Source organism: Micropterus salmoides, unplaced genomic scaffold (assembly GCF_014851395.1).
Source record: "Micropterus salmoides isolate LMB-PRFRI ecotype aquatic unplaced genomic scaffold, ASM1485139v1 Ms_hic_scaffold_722, whole genome shotgun sequence".
In the NCBI taxonomy this organism is placed as follows: Eukaryota; Metazoa; Chordata; class Actinopteri; order Centrarchiformes; family Centrarchidae; genus Micropterus; species Micropterus salmoides.
In genome coordinates this window covers 3,292-6,900 of record NW_024044485.1, presented here as the reverse complement: position 1 = coordinate 6,900, position 3,609 = coordinate 3,292, and the positions used below count along the sequence as shown (strand labels likewise).

General features: G+C 50.2%; 1 non-coding gene and 1 pseudogene across 1 annotated transcript; both read right to left on the bottom strand.

Annotated features, from left to right (window-relative positions):
- Positions 1 to 1,450: 1,450 nt before the first annotated feature.
- LOC119892839 lies at positions 1,451 to 1,563 on the bottom strand. The gene has a single exon (XR_005442649.1). It is a non-coding gene; the product is annotated as a U5 spliceosomal RNA (small nuclear RNA).
- Positions 1,564 to 2,531: 968 nt separating this feature from the next.
- Positions 2,532 to 2,706, bottom strand: LOC119892838 (annotated as a pseudogene).
- Positions 2,707 to 3,609: the final 903 nt, after the last annotated feature.

The following is a 3,609-nucleotide window of genomic DNA, read 5'->3' as shown; positions in this document are numbered from 1 at the left end:
GTGGGGCAGCTGCAGGCCCCTCCCCTTCTCCCGCCTCTACTGGTCCTTCTCCTCCAATCACAGGATTTGGCGGGAGATTTGAATTCTCCAGCCCAGCCTCTTCAATTAGCTCTCTAACTGCTTCATCTTGTCCGCCATTTTGTGTCTTTGCTGCCTTTAATTTGTTGGCAAACGACTTAGGGCAATCTCTGAAGAGGTGGTTTGTTTCTCCACAAAGATTGCACTTTCTGCCATTGGTGCATTCCTCGAAAGTATGCCCAATTTCTCTACATTTACCACAAATGATCTGCTGGCACGCTTCTGCCAGGTGCCCATTCTCACCACACTTGCGGCAGAGTTTGGGCTGGCCCTGGTAATGAATGTAGCCCCTGTTGTTTCCCAGAACTATCATGGATGGCAGATGTTTCAGGCCCTGGAAGCCTTGAGGGTCTTGCCATTGTTGGATGGGGACCCTCCAAGCGCAATTCCAGATGCCATCCTCATCTCTCACTTTGGTAGCCTGGCCTTTAACAGTGCAAAATCTGCCCAGCCACAAACAAATGTCATCTGCATTCACAGTCTCATTGAACATTCTGACAATTACCGTTTTAGCGGCATTATCAGTCAGTTTCTCAACATTAAATGCAGTAAACTGGGGTTTTTCATTTTCGAAGCGTGTCCAGAAATCTCTGAACACGGCAGCAGAGACAAAACTCACATCGAAACCTTTTCCAAATGGCAGAGTCAAAATACAATTATATCCTGCGGGGAGAATTTCAAAATGTTCTGGATCATTTTCCTTGAGAAGTCCAGCCTTGACATAACAAGGGTTTTCCCATCTTTTTCTTTGAATGTAAATCTGACACTGTGGTGCCTCCTCATGCCGGCATGGTTGGCCGCCATGGTGGAGGCACCACAACGTAAAAGTGGTAAAAGAAGCTAAAACACCTAAAAAGTCTAAAACCAAGTCAACTAAAATAAGGTAAAAGAATGCTCTAAAAAGAGCAATAAAATCTACTAAAAATGTTAAAAGGTGAATAAAACACACTTACCTTGTCTTGTTTGGCCTGGTCGAGATGTTATTCCGGCAGAGTACAGGTAAGCAGTCCTCTGAACCAATGAATTCCTTTGTGTGAAACAATTTCAACTACAACAAAGTTGAAATTTTCTTCACAAGGAATAATGTGAGTATCCTCCCAAAAACCTGGTAACACTTCGCCACAAACAGGCAAAAGTTTTATCCAGACACAGGAGGCGATCGCAGTCTTAGCCAAAAGGCCGAGAAGCGATAACCCCGCTGGTTGCTTCCAGCGCCCACCTCCCGGAGCAGTTCTCCCCCTGCCGTGGCGCAGTGGTTTCAACTGCGCATAACAACGGCTGAGTCTCAGCACCTCTCCCGAGCGCGCCTCGTCGCACCGCTCAACCTTGCCGGGGGCGGCGTTTTATTTCCTTTTCACAAACGCACGAGGCTCGGCCACACGGCAGAGCCTGCCAAAAATAGTTTTAACTCATTGGCGTCCCTCTCCACGGAAGTCTTTAGTAAAAGGCGAAAGACTTGTACGTTATGAAGAGAAACCCGAGTAAGTACGGGCCCCTCCTCCAGAGCCGCCGACGAGCCTAGTCGTCCCGGCCACTACCCTCACGGTAAGCCTCACTCTGCCTCTCGAGTCCCAAGTACCAGGCCACGCCCGTTCCCCTACCCCTCCCCAGGTCATGGCAGGCTCTATCCAATCGGGCTGCGGAGAGACGAAGGCCTGGCTTTTGGACAGAGGCTACCGAACGACTCGGGCTCTTGTAGCCTCTCGATGACGAGTGAGAGAAAGGGAGGGGAAATGTGGCCGATCGCTTCTCGGCCTTTTGGCCAAGACTGCAATGGCCTCCTCTTCTGGTTAAAACCTTTGCCGGTTTGGGGCTTCGTTTTGTGTCACCAGCTTTTCTGGGAGGAGATTCACCTCATTCCTTGTGAATAAAATTTCAACTTTGCCGTAGCTGAAAAACTTTTGCAACAAGGAATTCATTGGTCCCGAGGACTGCCTACCTGTCCTCTGCCGGACTGCCACCTTGACCAGACCAAAGACGAGAAGGTAAGTGTGTTTTATTCACCGATTTAGCAGTTGTAGCAGGTTTTCTTGCTTCATTTGAGGTGTTTTAGTTTCTTGTATCCTTTCTACGCTGCGGTTCCTCCACCGTGTTGGCCAACCGTGCCGGGCCTACGGAGGCGCCGCAGTGTCCCCTCCCCACCTTCTGAGAGGCTCTATCCAATCGGAGAAATGAAGGCCTGGCTTTTGGACACAGGCTACCGAGCATCCGAAATACTCGGGCTCTCGATGACGAGTGGGAGAAAGGGAGGGGAAGTGCAGGGCACATTTAACAGCCATGCCGGTCCCAAATATCCCCTCGTCGTCTGCCAATCATAAAGTGCAAATCTCGCTGCCTTCTTCGAGGCTTCAGCTGGCCGCCCCCCCTCGACTGGCGCCTTTTTCGGGCCGGCGTCCGGCAGAGCGACGAACCTCTGCGTTTGGGTCAGTATTTTGGTTTTACACAAGGCAGGAGAAGGGTGCACCGCCCCCGGAGGCACTGCAATACCGGGTCGATGCGTGGAGTGGACGGAGCAAGCCCCTCGTCTCAGCTCCCGGTGCTAAAAATCCATTTAATATGTTGCCCCCTTATAGGGGACATATCAGATATTAAACTGATAAGAACAGATTTTTTCTTTTGAGAAAAATTTTATTGACACTCAATTCAAACATGATTCATAATATGTCAATTCCAAGTTACCTTTTAAAATACAACATGTCAATAAATAGATAAATGTTCTCTGTAAAACAACATTTAAAAAAAGTGTTTAAAATGCATTACAGATAACGTCATAAATTAAAGGTATAAAATGGTTTTCAGCTTGTCCATGTCTGTGAGTGTCTGTTAAAAAGTCTTCAAAGCGGAGTGCATTTGTTAAAATAAAACTCACAAAAATAAATGGATAATAAAAGCTCTCTCCAAGTCCACTGTTGTGCAGGAGTGTAGTGAGTCCCTATCAAAGGGGAACTCATTCAGCTCCCCCAAACAGATTTGGACTCTCGGGATCTTGTGCAGGCGCTCAGAGGAGACCCTCACCCTGTAGCTCCTTCCCACCAACCTCACCCGGAGGGTCAGGCCGCCGCTGCCTTGAACTTTCCTTGTGTGGCTCCGGCTCCTCCGTCCGAATGGGCACAGAGGCGATTCTTCTTTGTGGCTGTGTCCTAGGCCCGCCGCCTGCAGCTCTGGCCGTTTGGACCGTTGCTGCGGCCATCCGGATCACAGCCACGGGGGGGATCTGCATGTGCTTTCTTGCCAGCAAGTTTCTGGAGGTCCATATGGCGTCTTGATGGCGGCTAGGGTGAGCCACTGTTTGGCAAATGTACGTGCGGGTACTGATTTCCTTGGCTCACCCGTACAGCACCAGCTGTGGGGACCTCCCTTGCTGGCAAGTACGGGAATTGCAAGGAGCGGCCGTTGCCCACTGTTCTACGGCAGCGCTGCACTCCCAGAGCAGATGCCTTACCGACTCAGGCGCGCACACAACCTGGTCGGGGGCAGAGTGCGCCGACATGCCCCGGGAGTGCATTACGGACCTGACTGGGAGGACTCATG